Source organism: Pristiophorus japonicus, chromosome 13 (assembly GCF_044704955.1).
Source record: "Pristiophorus japonicus isolate sPriJap1 chromosome 13, sPriJap1.hap1, whole genome shotgun sequence".
NCBI lineage: Eukaryota > Metazoa > Chordata > Chondrichthyes > Pristiophoridae > Pristiophorus > Pristiophorus japonicus.
In genome coordinates, this window is record NC_091989.1 from 49,802,735 (window position 1) to 49,826,940 (window position 24,206).

The 24,206-nt window shown below is 43.2% G+C and overlaps 1 protein-coding gene across 2 annotated transcripts in view; it reads left to right on the top strand.

Moving 5' to 3' along the window:
• The window catches only part of bltp3b (bridge-like lipid transfer protein family member 3B), a 182,501-nt gene that overhangs the window by 136,383 nt on the left and 21,912 nt on the right, over positions 1 to 24,206 (top strand). The window lies entirely within an intron of this gene.

The window sequence follows — 24,206 nt, forward strand, 5'->3', positions numbered from 1 at the left end:
AAGTGAGTGAGTTTGGAGGAATTGCTCAAAAATGTAAATTTTGCCATATACTCACTGAATTGTTTATATCCAGAATGCTTTAATAATTCAAGACTATGTTGTATACTGGCATGCCTTTTTTTATTTGGGTACTGGAACAATGAGAGCAGTCATTGCAATCCGCAGCTGCTTGATTTCAATTCCAGACCTAGTTAGAATCCTTGAAGTTTATGGCACAGAAGGAGGTTATTCGGCCCATTGTGTTTATGCCGGCCAAAAAAGAGTTATCCAGCTTAATCATACTTTCGAGCTCTTGGTCCATAGCCTTGTAGGTTACAACACTTCAAGTGCATATCCAGGTTAAATGCAGTGAGGGTTTCTGCCTCTACCAGCCTTTCAGGCAGTGAGTTCCAGACCCCCACCACCATCTGGGTGAGAAGATTTCTCCTCAACACCCCTCTAATCCTTCTACCAATTATTTTAAATCTATGCCCCCTGGTAATTGACCACTCTGCTAAGGGAAATAGGTCCTTCCTATCCACTCTATCTTGGCCCCTTATAATTTTATGCACATCAATTAAATCTCCCATCAGTTGCCTCTGTTCCAAAGAAAACAACCCCAGCCTATCCAATTATTCTTCACAGCTAAAATTCTCCAGTCTGAGCAACATCCTCGTAAATCTCCTCTGTACCCTCTAGTGCAGTCACATCCTTCCTGCAATGTGGTGACCAGAACTGTACGCAGTACTCTAGCTGTGTGACCTAACACCTAGCTAGTCATTTATACAGTTCTAGCATAACTTCCCTGTTCTTAAATTCTATGCCTTGGCTAACAAAGGAAAGTATTCCATATGCCTACTTAACAACCTTTATATACTTGTCCTGCTATCTTCAAGGATCTGTGGACATGTTCTTATGTTCTTATGACATACACTCTAAGGTCTCCCTGTCCCTCAACACTTCTCAGTATCCTATCATTTATTGTGTATTGCTTGTCTGTTAGCCCTCTCCCAATATATTACCTCACACTTCTCCGGATTGAATTCCATTTGCTACTTTTCTGCCCACATGACCAGTCCATTGATATCTTACTCAAATCTACAGCTTTCTTCCTCACTATCAACCACACAGCTATTTTTTGGATCTTCTGCAAACTTCTTAAACATGCTCCCTACATTTAAGTCTAAATCGTTGATATATATTACGAAAAGCAGGAGACCTAGTACTCAGCCCTGCGGAACCTCAATGGAAACAGCCTACCAGTCAGAAAAACACCCATTGACCATTACCCTTTGCTTCTTGCCATTGAGCCAATTTTGGATCCAACTTGCCACTTTCCCTTGGATCCCATGGGCTTTTACTTTTCTGACCAGTCTGCCATGTTGCACCTTGTCAAAAGCCTTGCTAAAATCCATGTAGACTACATCAAATGTGCTACCCTTCAACCACGGTCTGCCCCACCTGTGACAGAAACTGTAGGTTCCGCATCAGACTCACCAGTCACCCGAGAACTCATTTTTAGTGTGGAAGCAAGTCATCCTCTACTCCAAAGGACTGCCTAAGAAGAGAAGAAGACTCTCATCGACTCTCCTTGAAAAATTCAGTCAAGTTAGTGAGACATGACCTTCCCTTAACAAATAGATGCTGAATGTCCTTGATGAATCCATGCCTTTCGAAATGATGATTAATACTGTCCTTCTGAATTTTTTCTAATAATTTTCCTATCACCGAGGTTCGACTGACTGGCCTACCCCTTGCTCCCTTTTCAAACAACGGTACAACATTAGCAGTCTGACTTGGAAATATATCGCCATGCCTTCATCGTTGCTGGATCAAAATCCTGGAACGCCCTACCCAACAGCACTGTGGGAGTACCTTCACTATATTGACTGCAGCGATTCAGGGAGGCAGCTCACCACCTTCCCAAGGGCAGTTGGGGACGGGCAATAAAGTCTGGCCTTGTCAACGATGCCCACATTAATCCCATGATCACGATCCCATGAATTAATAAAATATTTTAACATGAGAGAGAAACTGGAAGAATACAGTAGAATCCTGACAGGAAGTGGGATGGGAGGCAGTGTAATCAAGGTAGCTGTGGGCTTTTAGTGATATTGGTTGATACCCTATCCCCAAAAATGGAGATCAAGAAGTCTAAAAAGGAGAGGGAAGAGTCTGAGATGGACCATGTGAATACGGGGGTGGAAATTGGAAGCAAAGTTGATTACATTTTCCAGTTTGGGGCAAGAGCAGGAAGCGGCACCGATAGTCATCAATGTACTGGAAAAATAGGTGAGGGAGGGGACCTGAGTAGTACTGAAACAAAATGATCTACATGTCCCACAAAAAGGCAGGCAAAACTCCATGTTGTTCCATGTAAGCACAAGTTCAGTCAGGCAAAGGGTGGTGGTGATGCTGTAGACGCATAGCTACTATTTGCTATAATAGAATTTTCTCTGTACAGGTAATTCAGAACTTTAACTTAGCAACCTTGTTCATTTTTATATTTTGGTTATATTGACTTAAAAATTGTACATTTGCTCAAGTATATGAAATCTGCAGAATTGGTACTCATTGAGGCTATTCATAACTAGGATTATTTGAAAAATTCTTTGCATGAGCATGAGAAATGGGGTAAAACGCTAATTTGACCTCTGGGGCATAGCACTGACAGAAGAGAGAAAAGTATTTCTCCCAGCCTCAAAGATATTACATGAAACATATTGGTAATTCTCAACCCAATTCCTTGTCGGTATGAAACCACAGCACAAAAACTGCCACTAAATTGACAGTTTCACTCAGAAACCACAGGAATGGCTGCTGCAGGAAATGCTTTACTGCGGTTGGGGGTTAGGCGCTTTGGGATAAAATTAGGGAACTTAATTTATCATGTGCTATATTAGATCTGGAAATTATAGACTTTGACATTTGGTACTAAAAGTGGAAAGTATTCATAGAATTACATAGGATTTGCAGCACAGAAACAGGCCATTCGGCCCAACAGTCTTTGCCCATGTTTATGCTCCACACAAGCCTTCTCCCACCATACTTCATCTCACTATCAACATATCTTTCTATTCTTTTCTCCCTTATGTACTTATCTAGCTTCCCCTTAAATGCATCTGCTATATGCCCCAACTACCCCATATGGTAGCAAGTTCCAAATTCTAACCACTGTTTGAGTGAAGTGCATTCCTGATCCCTGCCGTCTTTTACCTTGAGCACAGAATTCACCCAAAATTGTAAATGAAAACTCCTTCCACAGGTTCCATTCTGGTTTGTTACTGAAAGCCGACATCCATTGAAACACTATCTAGAATTCAAGTCTGAAACCACAGAACAGTTCTTCTTTTGTAGTATTGTGTATATAACTGAACATGCTGGCAGGGTTTACCCATGCAATGTCAACCCAGTATTATTGAAAGATCCTTGCATATATGAGCTCAAAATGTGCCAGTGAGTGAGGGTGTGTTGAATGTAACGCCAGCCTGTTACTGTACACATTGACAACTTCTGCTATTGATGGGTAAGTGGGATGAATAGATGGAGTCTTGTGACTCCACACAAAGGCAGAGTTGAGAGGAAGATCAGGCAAAGACTTGAGATTCAGGTCTCGACAGACAGACAGACACCCTGGACTTCGGCAGGCTGTGAATATAAGAGGATAGACTCGGTCCAAGATGGTCACTGGTGGCCTTTAAGTCTCCGGCACTCGTCGCCATCTGCAAAGCAGCACTTGTATCCTTATGTGACTGGGCTTGGCTGTTGGAGATTAAACTTGATCTTGGGAGCTTAGGACTGTAGTCAACAACATCTTTTATTTATATAGCGTCTTTAACGTAGTAAAACGTCCCAAGGTGCTTCACAGGAGTGTTAAAAGACAAAACAAATAAATTTGATACCGAGCCACAAGAAATTAGGGCAACAGAGGTAGGTTTTAAGGAGCGTCTTAAAGAAGGAAAGAGAGGTGGAGAGGTTTAGGGATTAAGAGAGGGAGTTCCGGAGCTGAGGGCCCAGGCAGCCTGAAGGCACGGCCACCAATGGTTGAGTAGTTATAATCAGGGTTGCGGGGCTGGGGGGTGGGTGGGGGAGGATTGTGAGGCTGAACGAGATTACAGAGGTAGGGAGGGCTGAGACCCTGGTGGGATTTGTAAACGGGATGAGAATTTTGAAATGAGGCGTTGCTTAACCGGGAGCCAATGTAGGTCAGCGAGCACAGGGGTGATGGGTGAGCGGGACTTGGTGCGAGTTAGGACACGGGCTGCCGAGTTTTGGATGACCTCCAGTTTACGTAGGGTAGAATGTGGGAGGCTAGCCAGGAGTGCATTGGAGTAGTCAAGTCCAGAGGTAACAAAGGCAGGGATGAGGATTTCAGCAGCAGATGAGCTGAGGCACTGGTGGAGACGGGTGATGTTATGGAGGTGGAAATAGGCGGTTTTAGTTATAGCGCGGATATGTGGCCGGAAGCTCATTTCAGGGTCAAAAATGACACCTAGATTGCGAACAGTCGGGTTCAGCCTCAGATAGATGCTAGGGAGAGGGATGGCTCGGGAACGCATTTTGTGGCAGGGACCAAAAACAACGGCTTCGGTCTTCCCAATATTTAATTGGAGAAAATTTCTGCTCATCCAGTACTGGATGTCGAACAAGCAGATGGCAATTTAGAGACCATAGAGGGGTCGCGATAAGTGGTGGAGAGGTAGAGTTAGGTGTTGCAGCGTACATGTGGAAACTGACGCCATGTTTTCGGATTATATCGTCAAGGGGCAGCATATAGATGAGAAATAGGAGGGGGCCAAGGATGAATCTTGGGGAACACCAGAGGTAACGATTCGGGAGTGGGAAGAGAAGCCGTGATTTTCTGGCTATAATTAAGTAAGAATGGAACCAGGCAAATGCAGTCCCATCCAGCTGGACGATGGTGGAGAGGCGTTGGAGGAGGATGGACCATATCAAAGGCTGCCGATAGGTCGAGGAGGGATAGTTTACCTTTGTTACAGTTACGAAGGATGTCATTTGTGACTTTGATGAGAGCCATTTTGGTACTGGGCAGGGGCGGAAACCAGATTAAAGGGATTCAAACGTGAAGTTCCGAGAAGGATGTGTACGGATTTGGGAGGCAATAACACGTTCAAGGACTTGAGAGGAAAGGGAGGTTGGAGATGGGACGGTAGCTTGCAAGCACAGCGGGGTCAAGGGTTGGTTTTTTGAGGAGAGGGGTGATGATGACAGATTTGAAGGACAGGGGACAGTACCTGAGGAGAGAGAACCGTTAACAATGTCAGCTAACATGGGAGCCAGAAAAGGAAGTTGGCAGGTCAGCAGTTTAGTGGGAATAGGGTCAAGGGAGCAGGATGTGGGTCTCATGGACAAGATGAGCGTGGAGAGGCAAAGAGGGGAGATCAGAGAGAAACTGGAGAATATTGCAAGTTTAGGGCTAGAGTAGGGGGGAACCTCGGAGGCAGTTTGACCCAGTGAGCTAGGGGAAAGAAGGAAACTGGCAGAGGCAACTGATCGGATAGTCTCAATCTTTGAGACAAAGAAGTCTATGAGCTCTTTTTGTCAGGAGGAAAAGTTGTAATTTGACCGCCACAGTACTGGAAGAGTGGGACAGACAGTCGTTGAAGGAAAGGGTGAGTGGGAAGACTGGTTTGCCGCATGCTCCATCCACTGCCTGCACTTGATTTCTGCATGCTCTCGGCGATGTGACTCGAAGTGCTCAGCACCCTCCTGGATGCATTTCCTCCACTTAGGGCCGTCTTTGGCCAGGGACTCCCAGGTGTCGGTGAAGATGTTGCATTTTATCAAGGAGGCTTTGAGGGTGTCCTTGAAACGTTTCCTCTGCCCACCTGGGGCTCACTTGCCGTGTAGGAGTTCCGAGTAGAGCGCTTGCTTTGGGAGTCTTGTGTCAGGCATGCGAACAATGTGGCCCGCCCAACAGAGCTGGTCGAGTGTGGTCAGTGCTTCAATGCTGGGGATGTTGGCTGAATTGAGGACGCAAACATTGGTGCGTCTGTCCTACCAGGGGATTTGCAGAATCTTGTGGAGACATCGTTAGTGGCATTTCTCCAGCAATTTGAGGTGTCTACTAGATATGGTCTGTCCCACCTGTGACACAGACTGTAATTCCCGTATTGGACTGTTCAGTCACCTAAGAACTCACTTTTAGAGTGGAAGCAAGTCTTCCTCGATTTCGAGGGATTGCCTATGATGATAACTGGAAGAGTGGAGCACCGATATGTTTTATAACTTTACCCTGCCCATGTGGGGCCTTTGTCGGGTTATGGTTTAGCCCTGCAAGCTTAACCAATGTTTGACTATCATAAGGCTTGTCTTAGCACTTTATCTTTTCTGATTCTTTTCTATATAAATCAGATGCAGTTCCATATTCTCCTCTTCTCACTTTGGGAATGTATCTTTAGGTATATCCTTTACTGTTACCCTAATTTCCAAAACAAGCTGTCTTAAACACAGTCAGAGCAAAGGCTCAAGTTAGCAATTTAAGTCAGTGGACGTAAGAAGATATTAAAATGTCTTTTGACCCAATCTTTTTAAGCCATTATTTTGTGGTAGATGAGGTCTGAATTAAATAGTAAGCAAAGTGAACTGGCATATAATTTGTGACATGCTGTTACTTTTAAAGTATATAGTAGTAGAGTTAAAGAAACAGACTACAGAATTTATTGTGGCAATATTCTTTGGGTAGATTGAATAAGTACGACCACTATTAGATTAAAAAGATTTGCAACTATCCTCTCAGTTCTTCAAGTTGTGTATGAAAATCAATAAAAGTATCTATACAATTGTAGTTTTCTTTTTCATTATTACAGTAATGCATTGGAATGTGTTTTTTCTGAATTTCTGTTCTACTTATCCTACCCTTTTTTGTGCATTTTACTACTTCTGCTTTAAATATTTCCGTGTTTTTAAAATATGCTTTCTTTTTGTCTTTGTATCACCAACCATTTTCTTCGTCAGAAAGGTGAACAAGCAACCTGTTCCCAGACTATCGCTCTCTGGAGTCAAATAATAGGAGGTGGACAGAAATAGTCTAGAATAATTTGTCTTCTAGATTTTTTTTAATTGTTTTACCATCCTTGTGAAGAAGACCCTCATGTTGGGTTACCATCCTTCTCTGGCAGCATGGCTTAGATCAGGAATTTAATTCATGGGAACAGCTTGCATTTATATAGCATCTTTAACGCAGTAAAAAATCCTAAAGCACTTGACAGGAGCGTAATTAAACAAAATTTGACACCGAGCCATGTAAGGAGATATTGGGGCGGTAGGTTTTAAGAAGCGTCTTAAAGGAGGAAAGAGAGGTAGAGAGGCAGAGAAGTTTCGGGAGGGAGTTCCAGAGCTTGGGGCCTCAGCCGCCAGTGGTGAAGTGATTAAAATGGGGAATGCGCAAGAGGTCAAAATTGGACGAGTGCAGATATCCGAGAGTTGTAGGGCTGGAGGGGATTAGAAAGATAGGGAGGGGCGAGGCCATGGAAGGATTTAAAAAAACAGAATTTTAAAATTGAGGCATTGTAAATCAGCGAGCACAGCGGTGTGATGGGTGAGCGGGACTTGGTGTGAGTTAGGATCCAAACAGCAGAGTTTTGTATAATAAGTTTATGGAGGGTGGAAAATAAAGTAAAATAATACATACAAGGCAGTACTGCGCTACAGTACTGCCTTGTATGTCTTTATTTCTCAACTTGCATATTCATTTTTCCTTTATTCAATTTTTATATATTTTCCAGATGTACTTGAAATCTTTTATTTTCTGATTGCAGTACCTTTTTATCCTTTAGACATTTCCTAGGCTGCCATTGATAAAAGTTTCTCACTCTTTCGCTTTCATCTTTCTCTTTCTTTCAATTTTCCTTTTTTTGCATTGAAATCACCTAAGACAGAAGGTGGGATCAAATAAAGGAAGGGGCAATGGGAGAGAGAAATTATCAGCAAAGGAGAGGGACAAAGCCATGTTTTTTTTTTTAAAGATGTGGAAAGGAACAGTTGAAACATAAATGCAGAACAATTAGAACAAAGGTGAAAGGAGCAACACGAACAGAGAAGTTTGAGGAAAGAAGAAATCAGAATGAGCATAAACCTTAAGGCAAAATGAACTCGACAACCTGATGGAAAGATTAAAGTAAATTCTAAAACATTTTGGCATGTCACTTTTCTTTTGGAATGTATTACCAAAGGTGTTGGACCGAAGCGACATAGCCCACGTCTTGAGCTAGAAATAGTACACTGCTCTCTTTCTGATAAGCCATGACCTTTCAGCAGTGTTGACTTTCATTTGCTGATTTAAATATCTGGATAATTAAGAAGTCCAGACTGTTGTGGACAGAGTGGGATTGTCTTTGAGGAGCATTGAGTTGGTTGTTACCTTGATATCTCAACAGTTCTGAATAATACAATAAAGTAATTTGTTGTGCACAGAATACTTTTGGGAACACAAGATCAATCTTCTCAAGTGAGCCTTTCCTGAGTCTGTTTGGATGGGTAAAGATTATAGTGTTTTGTGTTCCCAAGTCATATGGGCCTTATTTAATCCATACTGACCTATCTTGGTGAGATAAGGGTGGCATTTCTTTTTCTGTCACAAGATGTCCTGTGAATGGGCCGAATGGCCTACTCCTGCACCTATTTTCAATGTTTCGAGAAAATGTATATTTTGATACTATTGCATCTTTTTGTTGTGGTTACATTGATTTGCTTCTGGAAGCGCAGAATTTGTCTGCTGTATGATAAATAGATAATGGATCCAAGGTAGAGGAAATGTAAGAGATTTGTCTGAAGTCCACAACAGTTCCACATTTATTAAACACAGTCTAGTAGTAGAATAACCATTACTTTTGTGCAAATCGGACAGCAACATCAGGCGAAGGCAGATGCACAGATAAATGAGAAAATCGAGATGTTGCTGACTGAGATGCAACGATCTTCCGGAAGCATCCCAAAAATGGCATCTCTCCTATTGAATTGTATTGAACGGCTTGAAGTCCCTGTATTAACGTTGTAGATGCAGACTATAAACTCACCACAAAATGTGAGGGTTTGTCCATTATAGTCTTAAGTATCCTTGGTAAGTCTTAATTACTGCACAACAACCCCTCTGATTAATTTGCAAGTTTGATGTCTTATTCCTTTAGCTTTTAATTATCATTGGAGATTTTAAATTAAATGTAAACATTATTTTATTCCTTTCTCTCTTATCTTTCACTCTCTCTTAATTGAATTGTTCTTGCCCTCCCTGTATTTTGCTTTCTGTACCTGATTTGACATTGAATTTACTATTTTAACTGATACTTCTTTGTTCAAACTCTGGGCTGCTGATTAACGATTCTGATTGGTTTAGGAGATGTACAGTTGCTTGCCCAGTTCACACCAGTCCCAGACTCCCTGTGGAGGGTGTTGCTTTGTTTGGTGCATCGAAAGTCTGGGCAAGTGCAAGTCTAAAAAACATCTGCTGTTCGTTCATTCACAGCAAAATCCAGCTCATCGTGGTTCCTAAGTTAGGTGGCTCTGTAAGTTAAATGGGATGTCTAATTAAATAAAAAATAGCGAGGAGGGGGATGGTGGATGTCTAGATTTGCACTCGAGTCCACCATTTTGTATAGCCCTGCATGAAAGGGGTTATAATTTTACAGGTGTTTTAGATCGAGGAACCACATTTGGGGTTAACAGATTTACAAGGTTTTGCAGTGTAGATTTGTGATTCTTTTATGGTTAGTGTATAATGAAAGCTGGCTTCTGTTTCACACAATAGACCTTTCACAGATCATCCACTTGATTTCAGGGCAGACTGCATACTGCCGAAGGATCCTTTTGCTACTTGGAGTGTTGTCAGGGAGACATTTCCTTCAGACTTCAAATAATGATCTTCCTGGAAAAAAAATGATTGACACATTTTTTATTTGTTTGCAAAGCAAGAACAGTGAAAAGCACAGTGCATATTTTTCATCACATTAACATAAATTTGTGTTATATGTTTCTAAGCAAACAAAAAAATTGTCGAGCATTTTTCAAGAATGCTACCCATTTGCTTTTCAGATATGGAGAGATTTGGGCTGTCTTGGCCAGAATGAGTATTAAATAACTCAAAAGATGGTCCTTAACAATATCAAATTCAGATGGGAAAAATGTTGATGGTTACTTTACCTTTACCAGAGATGTGGGGAAGATTTTCAACTTGTTGGCCAGGTGTAAGAGTGACATTGCGGATAAGCCTCCTGTTACAGAAACAGCCTTATTTTCATTTCCATTATTGAAATTAAAATGGCAAGCTTTCCATCACGGGCAGTCAACCCAGAATGCAAGTTTTATATCCAGTGACAAATTGGAAAAACTACCCCCTGGAGCACGAGAGATGAAGGCTTTGGGTTCAAGAAGTCCTCTTGCAGTTTCTCACAAATTGGCAGACTTCCCATTCAAAATAGCAGTCTGGAAGGAACAAACATCAAGGAAGTTTGACCCCTTTATACAAATAGAGAGAACAAATATTGCATATCTGGTGCAGATCCAATAAATGGTATAGAATGCAACTAATTCAGGAGCGGCATCCTAAATATTTATGTGCTGAGATTCGGTGATCTTGTATTCATTTCTAATATCTTTTTAACTTTGTTCAACTTGTAGGACAAATTGAATTTTCATTTTCCAATTGTTTGATGAATCCCTAGATGTATAAATCTAGCAATGATTGCCAGCACAGCAGCAGATAGACTGTCAAAATAAACCAGCATTATTCATGTTTGCTAAAATGTGATTGACACAGTTGGAACTATTTGATCTCTGGATGCGTCTATCTCCCAGATAACATGATTATGGCTTTTGCTCACCGAAATGATGAGTTATGTTCCAAATTAACACTCTTAATACCCTTGGCACAAGATATATCTAATCTCTGGAAAGCAACTGTAAGGGTTTGTTATTTTGATTCCAGAAAACTGTTTGAATATTGGTGAAAGATAAATACACTTTTCCTCTACATCTGATTTTTCTTTTAAATGTGTATAAATCTTCCAACTATCATTTATGGTTTTGCATGAAATATATTTCTTCCCCTACCGATTGGAGGGATTAGGAGAACATGGTTTACATCCCATACATCATCACAGACAGTCCCTTGGAATCAAGGAAGATTTGCATCCACTTGAAAAGTGAGTTCTCAGGTGGCTGTGCAGTCCAATCGGGAATTACAGTCTCTGTCACAGGTGGGGCAGTCAGTGGTTGTAGGAAAGGATGGTTTGCCCCACACTCCTGCTGTCTGCGCTTGATTTCGGCATGCTCTCGGCGACGAGACTCGAGGTGCTCAACGCCCTTCCGGATGCACTTCCTCCGTCTAGGGCCAGAGATTTCCAGGTGCACTTTATCAAGGAGGCTTTGAGGGTGTCCTTGAAACGTTTCCTCTGCCCACCTGGGGCTCGCTTGAAGTATAGAAGTTCCAAGTAGAGTGCTTGCTCAGGGAGTCTCGTGTTGGGTATGCGGACGATGTGGTCCACCCAATGGAGCTGGTCGAACGTGATCAGTGCTTCGATGCTGGGGATGTTGGCCAGAGCGAGTACACTGACATTGGTGAGTCTATTCTCCCAGTGGATTTGCAGGATCTTGCGGAGGCAGCATTGGTGGTGGTTCTCCAGCGCTTTGAAATGTCTGCTGTATATGGTCCACATCTCTAAGCCATATAAGAGGGCAGGTATCACGACTGCCCTGTAAACCATACGCTTGGTGCCAGATTTGAGGTCCTGGTCTTCAAACACTCTCTTTCTCAGGTGATCAAAGGCTGCGCCGGCACACTGGAGGCGGTGTTCGATCTAGTCATCGATGTCTGCCCTTGCTAATAGTAGGCTCTCGAGGTATGGGACATTGTCCAAGGCCCCGCCATGGATTTTGATGACCGGGGTGCTGTGTGGCGGGGTCAGATTGGTGGAGGATCTTTGTCTTATGGATGTTTAGCGTAAGGCCCATGCTTTCGTGCGCCTTGGTGAAGGTGTTGACGATGGCTTCGAATTCTGCCTATGAGTGTGCGCAGACGCAAGTGTGGCCCGCGTGCTGTAGTTCGATGACGGAGGATGTGACGACCTTGGATCCAGCCTGGAAGCGACGAAGGTTGAACAGGCTCCCATTGGTTTCGTTTAGTTCCACTCCAGCGGGGAGCTTGTTGAGAGTGAAATAGAGCATTCAGCAAGGAAGATCGAGAAAAGTGTTGGTGCGATGACGCAGCCCTGCTTGACCCCGGTTCGGACATGGATTGGGTCTGTGGTGGATACGTTGGTCAGAATCATGGCTTGCATGTCATCCAACTATCCCTTGTGGTTTTGCCTGAAATATATTTTTTCCCCTACCTATTGGAGGGATTAGGAGAACATGGTTTACATCCCATACATCTTTCCAGTGTATAACTTAGGAAAAGAGTAATTGTTGCTCTCATGACCTGCTGCCCATTCATTCCACACAGGAGAAGCACATATTTATGGTGGAGGTGGCAGCTAGACTCAGCTCAGTATTCACGTCCCACACGACCTGGGAGCAGAAACTGAAAAATATGGTACACCTTAAAGAAACTGCCATGTTTCGACTATCCAACTGTATGATTTATCAGGTAGATGTCCCAAGTATGCATGCCGCAAAGTGTCGCTTTTCAGCTTATTTCAAATTTACTGCTTCACAACTTTACGGCTCTTTAATTGGTTCTCATGCATACCCTTATTTCAGCAGGCCATATTTAAGTTGCATCTTGAATGCCTTGCCATGCATGCATCTTCAAGGCTTTCTCATGTAGCATCACTACTCGAGCCTAGCTGCATGGCTACATATTGATGTACAAGATGGGCTGGGGTTTGGGCAAATGCCTTTTGCTGTGCCTGTGCTCTTTCATTGTTTTAAGATTACTTCATTGCTTGGGTAACAAGATGGCACATCGTTCAAGAGAACAAACATCGACTCAGGTTCACAAGTTCCATGCCATATATTCCATAAAAAGAGGTCACCATGGACATCCTTGCAGAAAAGAATATGGAGGGTGTAGGGAAGAGTAATGTTGCAGGTCCCCAACCTCCGAAACTCACACCATTCAGCTCTTTTGTCTCATTCCCTTTCTCTCTCACTCTTACATAAAGATCAAATACAGTATCTTGTAATGCAAGGTCTGTTTGACTGAGAAATTACTAACGGGAAATAGGGAAATGGCAGAGACTTTGAACAAATATTTTGTATCAGTCTTCATGGTAGAAGACACTAAAAGCATCCCAAAAATTGATAATCATGAGGCTATTTGGGGGGGGGGGGGGTGGGTGGGACTTAAAACAGTCACTTTCACGAGAGAAAAATTATTAGATAAAGTAATGGGACTAAAGGTGGACAAGTCCCCTGGACCTGATGGCTGACATCCTAGGGTCTTAAAAGAAGTAGCTGCGAGGTAGTGGATACATTGGTTGTAATCTACCAAAATTTCTTGGATTCTGGAGAGATCCTAGCGGATTGGAAAACTGCAAATGTAACACCCCTATTTAAGAAAGGAGGGAGATAGAAAGCAGGGAAACAATAGACCAGTTAGCCTAACATCTGTAATTGGGAAAATGCTGGAGTCCATTATTAAGGAAGTAATAGCAGGACATTTAGAAAAGCATAATGCAGTCAAGTAGAGTCAGCATGGTTTTATGAAAGGGAAATCATGTTTGACAAGTTTGCTGGAGTTCTTTGAAGATGTAACGAGCAGGGTGAATAAAGGGGAACCAGTAGATGTCGTGTATTGGATTTCCAGAAGGCATTCGATAAGGTGCCACATAAAAGGTTACTGCATAAGATAAGAGCTCACGGGGTTGGGGGTAAAATATTCGCATGGATAGAGGATTGGCTAACGAACAGAAAACAGAGATTCGGGATAAATGGGTCATTTTCAGGTTGGCAAACTGTAACTAGTGGGGTGCCACAGGGATCAGTGCTGGGGCCTCAACTATTTACAATCTATATTAATGACTTGGATGAAGGGACTAAATGTAATGCAGCCAAATTTGCTGATGATACATAAATAGGTGGGAAAGCAAGTTGTGAGGAGGACACAAAGAATCTGCAAAGGGATATTGATAGGTTACATTAGTGGGCAAAAATTTGGCAGATGGAGTACAATGTGGGAAAATGTGAGGTTATCCACTTTGGTAGGAAAAATAAAAAAGCTAATTATTATTTAAATGGGGAGAGATTACAAAATGCTCCAGTACAGAGGGATCTGGGGGTCCTTGTACATGAAACGCACAAAGTTAGTGTGCAGGTACAGGTAATTAAGAGAGCAAATGGAATGTTGGCCTTTATTGCAAGGGGGATGGAGTATAAAAATAGGGACGTCCTGTTACAAATGTACAGAGCGTTGGTGAGACCACAGTTGGAGTACTGGGTACAGTTTTGGTGTCCTTATTTAAGGAGGGATGTACTTGTATTGGAGGCAGTTCAGAGAAAGTTCACGAGCTTGATTCCTGAGATGAAGCAGTTGTCATATGAAGAAAGGTTGAGCCGATACTCATTGGAGTTTAGAAGACTGAGACGCATAGTCTCAGAATCAGGGGTTTCCCATTTAAAATGGAAATGAGGAAGAATTTCTTCTGAGGGTTGTGAATCTTTGGAATTCTCTACCCAGAGGGCTGTGGAGGCTGGGTCATTGAATATATTTACGGTGGCGACAGACAGATTTTTGAATGATAATGAAGTCGAGGGTAATGGGGAGAGGGCAGGGAAGTGGAGCTGAGTCCATGTCAGATCAGCCATGATCTGATTGAATGGCAGAGCAGGCTCAAGGGGGCAGATGGCCAACTCCACCTGTTTCTTATGTTGTTAAGTTATCTCTTAGACCAGCATTTGAACATTTGCCCCTTTTCTGTTGTGGGCCCTGAAAAGCAGCACTCCCACTGGCCCTGAACAAACAGCAACTCGCAGCACTATGCAATCTTCTCCCTAATATTTGTAAACACCAACACTGCTGTACATGTCTTTAAAGGTGCAGTTACTGAGCTGCAGCAGGTAACACCCAGTGAATCGCAGTGGACACATGACAGTGGTAGAGAGAAGGCTGAATCTGCTGGCCCCAATTAGGTAGCCATGACATGTTATTCAGCCAAAGTGGAAGTGCTTGCCATGTTGTCTAATATATCATATATATCTGTTTGGTCCATATGTAGTTGGCATTTTGGCTGATACTGCAGTTTGATGTCTGCTAGCCTGGAGGAAGGGACACAGAATTTACAGCTCAGAAACAGGCCATTTGGCCCAACTAGTCTAAGCCAGTGTTTGTGCATCACACAAGCCTCCTCCCGCTCTACTTCATCTAACTCTATCAGTATATCCTTCTATTCTTTTCTCTCATGTATTTATTTAGCTTCCCTTTAAATACATCTATGCTATTTGCCTCAACTACTTGGTAGTGAGTTCCACATTCTAACCAACCTCAGTTAAGAAGTTTCTCCTAAATTCCTTATTGGATTTATTCGTGACTATCTTATATTTATGGCACCTAGTTTGGACTCGCCCTTAAGAGGAAACATCTCTCCATCTACCCTGTCAAATCCTTTCATAATTTTATAGATCTCTTAGGTTCCCATCAGCCTTCCCTTTTCTCGTGAAGAGTCCCAGCATGTTCAGTCTTTTCTGATGGTTATAACCCCTAACCAGAGGTAGAAGCAGAATAATTTTGAGGAAGGTGCTGATCTTAATTGCCACCAGCAGTGCCATCCCAATGATGTAGGATCGCTGCTGGTGATCTTGCAGAATATGCCGCATCTCTGCAACTGAGCTTCCTGCTGACTCTGAGCCTGTGCGATTAATCCCCCTCATTCATTACCAGATAGGTGTCACAGGCTGCAAATATGGTTGGCAGAATGGTGGGTATGAGTACTTCGGCCCTAGTGGCCTGTTGATTTCCCTGAAGTGGCTTCTTTTATCTTGTATTAGCTCAGCCATTAAATATGGTCATTAAAGAACTTCAAAAGCAATCCTTATCATTAATTTTCATTTGACTTGCTGACTTCTGTGGAATTTGTAATTTTCACTTTGATGTCTTGACTATGGTCCTGAGCTCTTGCAAAAATCTCTATTGTAAGAGTGCCATTTTCATATCTTCTCTTTACAGCTCTTCCTATTCTGTGAAAGTCTTGTCAGTGCTTCAGTTACGGTCAACATTCTGTTGAATTAATGGACTAAAAATGTTTAGCTATAATATGATCTACTCTTAGGACAAAATTCGAAAATGTGTTTTTAAACAGTGAATTTTTTTTTTCATAAAGTTGAACCTTTATAAAATACTGGTTCAGTCTCAACTGGAGTATTGTATCCAATTTTGGGCACTGCACTTTAGGAAGGATATGAAGGCTTTGGAGGATGCAGAATAGATAGAGAGAAACTGTTCCCATAAGCGGAAGGGTCGAGAACCAGAGGACACAGATTTAAGGTGATTGCCAAAAGAGCCAAAGGCAACATGAGGAAAAACTTTTTTATGCAGCGAGTGGTTAGGATCTGGAATGCATTGTCTGAAAGGATGGTGGGGGCAGACTCAATCGTGGCTTTCAAAAGGGAATAGGATAGGTAGCTGAAGAAAAATATTCAGCGGGGCAATGAGGAAAGGGTGGGTGAGTGGAACTAGCTGAAATATTTTTGCAGAGATCCGGCACAGGCTTGACTGGCTGAATGGCCGACTCCTGTGCTGCAACCATTCTTTGATTCTCAGTAACAAAAATGCAAACTAATACTAAAAATATATTGGCCCAGAATTTGCTGAAAAATAATGGTTCGTGAACGATTAACGGAGTTATTAATGTGCAAATTGGACAGCAATTTGTGGTGAGAAAGAGATAACTTAGGATCGCGAATTGCCACTCGTTGCTGGCTGATCTGCACTGCTCAGCCGTAAGCCTCGCAAAAACAGCATCTCGTCTTCAACCTCCCCGTGATTTTCATGAAGTTGCTGTATTTGCACATTAATTGCTTATTAAATTCGCCACAGTTAAATCTCGTAATATCACAGCATAATCTCTTAACGATATGATAATTATTAATGACTGCCAGTCAGCCTCTTTTGCACAGAAAGAGATTTTAGAAATGTAAAATGTTTCTTTTTCTCTCTCAATCCAATTTTTCTTTCCCTCTTTATTTCTCTTTTTGTACTGATTTAACATTGAATTCACCACTCTAATTCACCCTTCTTCTCAGTCCTTCTTCTGTTTATTTCTCAATCTTAAATTATATTGGTTAAGGAGATACACTGTTTGTCCCACTATTCACCAAGGTCCCAAATGTCCTATTGCCCTCGCTGCGCCGTTATCAGCTTGCACTTCCAGCAACTTTGTGGCCAAAAAATGTTAAAACTTAAACGTGCACGAACAAATCTAAATAACAGGGCACACCACGAGATGCCCCACTCCAGCAAAGTCTGGGCCATTTTAAAACCAGAAATTTTTTTAAAAAGGCTGAAGAGCCTCTGACTCTTTAGAGCTCCATTACACATGGAACTAACTACTTTAAATCCACTCTAGAAGGGCGAAAAGAACACGATGTGTGAACCTATCCTAAGCAGACAGAATATCATGTAATGTTTAATTTAAGTGAAGCTGTCATTCATTTGGGGTGGAAGCACTTCAGGCCAGTCCAAAAGACCTGGCTGGAAGATCGCACTTGGTGCAAAAGTTGCACGGATAGATTTTTATCATCGAATCATAGAAAATTACAACACAGAAGGAAGTTATTCGGCCTATCATGCCCGTGCCGGTCGAGAAAGAATTATCCAGCCTAATCCCACCTTCCAGCACTAGGTCCGTAGCCCTTTAGGTTACGGCTCTTTAAGTGCACATCCAAGTACCTTTTAAATATCAAGTGCAGGCAGTGGAAAGAGCGTGCGGCAAACCAGTCCCACCCACCCCTTCCCTCAATGACATACTGTCCCACCTGTGACAAATACTGTGGTTTTCATATTGGACTGTTCAGCCACCTAAGAACTCATTATAAGAGTGGAAGCAAGTCTTCCTCGATTCCGAGGGACTGATGATGATGATGATGAAATATGAGGAGTGTTTCTGCCACAACCACCCTTTCAGGCATTGAGTTCCAGATAACCACCACCCACTGGGTGAATAAATGTTTCCTCATCCCCCCCCCCCCCCCTCTAATCCTTTAATCCTTCTACCAACTACTTTAAATCTATGCCCACTGGTTATTGACCCCTCTGCTGAGGGAACTAGGTCCTTCCATTATTTAGGCCCCTCATAATTTTATACACCTCAATTAAATCCCCTCTCAACCTCCTCTGTTCCAAGGACTTTATAGGTTTGAATCAAATGTTTTAACTCTCGATGGTCAGTTCCGCTCCTGCACCACCAGCCATTGCAACTGGAAAATGTAGTAGTCTCTTACCATGGGGAGTGCAACGGGCTGTTTTCAAAACAATTCAGATTTCGAAGCACCTTGAATAACAGAGTACTGTGCAAATTCAGTGCTTTCCTCAAGGTTGTGTTTTACATTGTGTGCCAGAAATGTAAAAGTGCAGATTTACATTCTCCTGCAGATGGAACTGTGGTGCAAGAATACATGTTGTGTAGAGGAATCAAGAGGATAATGAAGGTGATAGTTAATCCTTCTGTCCTGTGACAGTGGGAACTGGTGCTCTCCACTTTCTCTCCTGTGACAGTGGGAGCTGGTGCTCTCCACTCTCTGTCCTGCGACAGTTGGAGCTGGTGCTCTCCACACTCTCTCCTGCGACATTTGGAGCTGGTGCTCGCCACTCTCTCTCCTGCGACAGTTGGAGCTGGTGCTCTCCACTCTCTCTCCTGCGACAGTTGGAGCTGGTGCTCTCCACTCTCCTGCGACAGTTGGAGCTGGTGCTCTCCACTCTCCTGCGACAGTTGGAGCTGGTGCTCTCCACTCTCTCTCTCCTGCGACAGTTGGAGCTGGTGCTCTCCAGTCTTTCTCCTGCGACAGTTGGAACTGGTGCTCTCCACACTCTCTCCTGCGACAGTTGGAACTGGTGCTCTCCACTCTCTCTCCTGCGACAGTTGGAGCTGGTGCTCTCCACTCTCTCTCCTGCGACAGTTGGAACTGGTGCTCTCCACTCTCCCGTCCTGTGATAGTTGAAACTGGTGCTCTCCACTCTCTATCCTGCGATAGTTGAAACTTGTGCTCTCCGCTCTCCCGTTGGTGTAGGAGGGAGGGCTTTAGTTTCCTGAACAATTGGGACCGCTTCTGCGGAAGGTGGGACCTGTACAAGTCGGACAGGTTACACCTCAACAGAGACGGAACCGATGTTCTCGCGGGTGGTTTTGATAGTACGGTTGGGAGGGCTTTAAACTAGCTTGGCAAGGGGATGGGAACCCAGGAGAGGGCTCTGAGCTAGTTAGAGTGGGTGAGCGCTCAGATGAACAGAACCCCAAGAAAGAATGCAAAAGGCAGGAGGCAACAGAGCAGAGTAGCACTGGGGTAAGTGTAAACCACAAGGTGATAGGAAGGGACAATATGTATGAATATAAAGGGGCTGCAGGAGGGGTCAAAACTAAAAATTATGGTTTAAAAACTTGGATTAAAACACTCTAAATGCACGCAGCAGTCGAAATAAAGTAAATGAGTTGACGGCACAAATCATTACAAATGGGTATGATTTAGTGGCCATTACAGAAACGTAGTTGCAGGGTGGCCAAGACTGGGAATTAAACATACAGGGGTATCTGACAATTCAGAAAGATAGACAAGAAGAGAAAGGAGGTGGGGTAGCTCTGTTAATAAAGGATAATATCAGGGCAGTTGTGAGAGATGATATTGGCTCTAATGAACAAAATGTTGAATCATTGTGGGTGGAGATTAGAGATAGTAAGGGGAAAAAGTCACTGGTGGGTTTAGTTTATAGGCCCCCAAAAAATAACTTCACGATGGGGCGGACAATAATCAAAGGAATAATGGAGGCGTGTGAAAAAGGAACGGCAGTAATAATGGGGGATTTTAACCTACATATCGATTGGTCAAATCAAATCGCATGGGGTAGCCTTGAGGAGGAATTCATAGAATGCAAACGGGATTGTTTTAGAACAGTATGTTACAGAACCTACAAGGCAGCAAGCTATCTTAGATCTGGTCCTGTGCAATGAGACAGGAATAATAAATGATCTCCGAGTAAAAGATCCTCTCGGAATGAGTGATCACAGTATGGTTGAATTTGTAATACAGATTGAGGGTGAGGAAGTAGTGTCTCAATCGAGCGTACTATGCTTAAACAAAGGGGACTACAGTGGGATGAGGGCAGAGTTGGCTAAAGTAGACTGGGAACACAGACTAAACGGTGGCACAATTGAGGAACAGTGGAGGACTTTTAAGGAGCTCTTTCACAGTGCTCAACAAAAATATATTCCAGTGAAAAAGAAGGGCGGTAAGAGAAGGGATAACCAGCCATGGATAACCAAGGAAATAAAGGAGAGTATCAAATTAGAAACCAATGCGTATAAGGTGGCCAAGGTTAGTGGGAAACTAGAAGATTGGGAAAATTTTAAACGACAGCAAAGAATGACGAAGAAAGCAGTGTGAGCTGCGAGGAGGATGCTGTGAGGCTGCAGAGCGACTTGGATAGGTTAGGTGAGTGGGCAAATGCATGGCAGATGAAGTATAATGTGGATAAATGTGAGGTTATCCACTTTGGTGGTAAAAACAGAGAGACAGACTATTATCTGAATGGTGACAGATTAGGAAAAGGGGAGGTGCAAAGAGACCTGGGTGTCATGGTAAACATCAGTCATTGAAGGTTGGCATGCAGGTGCAGCAGGCGGTTAAGAAAGCAAATGGCATGTTGGCCTTCATAGCAAGGGGATTTGAGTACAGGGGCAGGAAGGTGTTGCTACAGTTGTACAGGGCATTGGTGAGGCCACACCTGGAGTATTGTGTACAGTTTTGGTCTCCTAACCTGAGGAAGGACATTCTTGCTATTGAGGGAGTGCAGCGAAGGTTCACCAGACTGATTCCCGGGATGGCGGGACTGACCTATCAAGAAAGACTGGATCAACTGGGCTTGTATTCACTGGAGTTCAGAAGAATGAGAGGGGACCTCATAGAAACATTTAAAATTCTGACGGGGTTAGACAGGTTAGATGCAGGAAGAATGTTCCCAATGTTGGGGAAGTCCAGAACCAGAGGTCACAGTCTAAGGATAAGGGGTAAGCCATTTAGGACCGAGATGCGGAGGAACTTCTTCACCCAGAGAGTGATGAACCTGTGGAATTCTCTACCACAGAAAGTTGTTGAGGCCAATTCACTAAATATATTCAAAAAGGAGTTAGATGAGGTCCTTACTACTAGGGGGATCAAGGGGTATGGCGAGAAAGCAGGAATGGGGTACTGAAGTTGAATGTTCAGCCATGAACTCATTGAATGGCGATGTAGGCTAGAAGGGCCGAATGGCCTACTCCTGCACCTATTTTCTATGTTTCTAAGAAGGGCAAGATAGATTATGAATGTAAACTTGCGCAAAACATAAAAACAGATAGCAAAAGCTTTTACCAATATATAAAATGGAAAAGAGTGACTAAAGTAAATGTTGGTCCCTTAGAAGATGAGAAGGGGGATTTAATAATGGGAAATGTGGAAATGGCTGAGACCTTAAACAATTATTTTGCTTCGGTCTTCACAGTGGAAGACACAAAAACCATGCCAAAAATTGCTGATCACTGGAATGTGGGAAGGGAGGACCTTGAGACAATCACTATCACTAGGGGGGTAGTGCTGGAAAGGCTAATCGGACTCAAGGTAGACAAGTACCCTGGTCCTGATGAAATACATCCCAGGGTGTTAAAAGAGATGACGGAAGTTATAGCAGATGCCTTCGTTATAATCTACCAAAATTCTCTGGACTCTGGGGAGGTGCCATCGGATTGGAAAGCAGCTCATGTAACGCTTCTGTTTAAAAAAGGGGGCAGACAAAAGGCAGGAAACTATAGGCCGGTTAGTTTAACATCTGTAGTGGGGAAAATGCTTGAAGCTATCATTAAGGAAGAAATAGCGGGACATCTAGATAGGAATAGTGCAATCAAGCAGACGCAACATGGATTCATGAAGGGGAAATCATGTTTAACTAATTTACTGGAATTCTTTGAGGATATAACGAGCATGGTGGATAGAGATGTACCGATGGATGTAGTGTATTTAGATTTCCAAAAGGCATTTGATAAGGTGCCACACAAAAGGTTACTGCAGAAGATAAAGGTACGCGGAGTCAGAGGAAATGTATTAGCATGGATCGAGAATTGGTTGGCAAACAGAAAGCAGAGAGTCGGGATAAATGGGTCCTTTTTGGGTTGGAAATCGGTGGTTAGTGGTGTGCCACAGGGATTGGTGCTGGGACCACAACTGTTTACAATATACATTGATGACCTGGAAGAGGGGACAGAGTGTAGTGTAACAAAATTTGCAAATGACACAAAGATTAGTGGGAAAGCGGGTTGTGTAGAGGACACAGAGAGGCTGCAAAGAGATTTAGATAGGTTAAGCGAATGGGCTAAGGTTTGGCAGATGGAATACAATGTCGAAAAATGTGAGGTCATCCACCTTGGGGGGAAAAAAAACAGTAAAAGGGAATATTATTTGAATGGGGAGAAATTACAACATGCTGCAGTGCAGAGGGACCTGGGGGTCCTTGTGCATGAATCCCAAAAAGTTAGTTTGCAGGTGCAGCAGGTAATCAGGAAGGCGAATGGAATGTTGGCCTTCATTGCGAGAGCAATGGAGTACAAAAGCAGGGAGGTCCTGCTGCAACTGTACAGGGTATTGGTGAGGCCGCACCTGGAGTACTGCGTGCAGTTTTGGTCACCTTACTTAAGGAAAGATATACTAGCTTCGGAAGGGGTACAGAGACGATTCACTAGGCTGATTCCGGAGATGAGGGGGGTTACCTTACGATGATAGATTGAGTAGACTGGGTCAATACTCGTTGGAGTTCAGAAGGATATGTATGGGGTGATCTTATAGAAACATTTAAAATAATGAAGGGGATAGACAGGATAGAGGCAGAGAGGTTGTTTCCACTGGTCTGGGAGACGAGAACTAGGGGGCACAGCCTCAAAATATGGGGGAGCCAATTTAAAACCGAGTTGAGAAGGAATTTCTTCTCCCAAAGGGTTGTGAATCTGTGGAATTCTCTGCCCAAGGAAGCAGTTGAGGCTAGCTCATTGAATGTATTCAAGTCACAGATAGATAGATTTTTAACCAATAAGGGAATTAAGGGTTATGGGGAGCGGGCGGGTAAGTGGAGCTGAGTCCATGGCCCAGATCAGCCGTGATCTTGTTGGGTGGCGGAGCAGGCTCGAGGGGCTAGATGGCCTACTCCTGTTCCTAATTCTTATGTTCTTATTAATGTTGGGGAAGTCCATAACCAGGTGTCACAGTCTAAGGATAAGGGGTAAGCCATTTAGCACCGAGATAAGGAGAAACTTCTTCACCCAGAGACTGGTGAACCTGTGGAATTCTCTACCACAGAAAGTTGTTGAGGCCAATTCACTAAATATATTCAAAAAGGAGTTAGATGTTGTCCTTACTACTAGGGGGATCAAGGGGTATGGCGAGAAAGCAGGAATGGGGTACTGAAGTTGCATGTTCAGCCATGAACTCATTGAATGGCGGTGCAGGCTCGAAGGGCCGAAGGACCTACTCCTGCACCTATTTTCTATGTTTCTGCGTAAATATCTTGTACTGAATACGGAAGTAAGGACTATTGATTCTAGTCAGACTAGACTGGCCATGTTGCTTTTCAGATTCAATCAGTAATAGGCAAGATAATTCAGTTTGCAGATATCTAACAATTTTTCAGGCGTTGATCAATTTATAGAAACATAGAAAATAGGTGCAGGAGTAGGCTATTTGGCCCTTCGAACCTGCACCATCATTCAATAAGATCATGGCTGATCATTCCCTCAGTACCCCTTTCTTGCTTTCTCTCCATACCCCTTGATTCTCTTAGCCGTAAGGGCCATATCTAACTCCCTCTTGAATATATCCAATGAACTGGCATCAACAACTCTCTGCGGCAGGGAATTCCACAGGTTAACAACTCTCTGAGTGAAGAAGTTTCTCCTCATCTCAGTCCTAAATGGCCTACCCCTTATCCTAAGACTATGTCCCCTGGTTCTGGACCTCCCCAACATCGGGAACATTCTTCCCGCATCTAACCTGTCCAGTCCCGTAAGAATCTTATATGTTTCTATGAGATCCCCTCCCATCCTTCC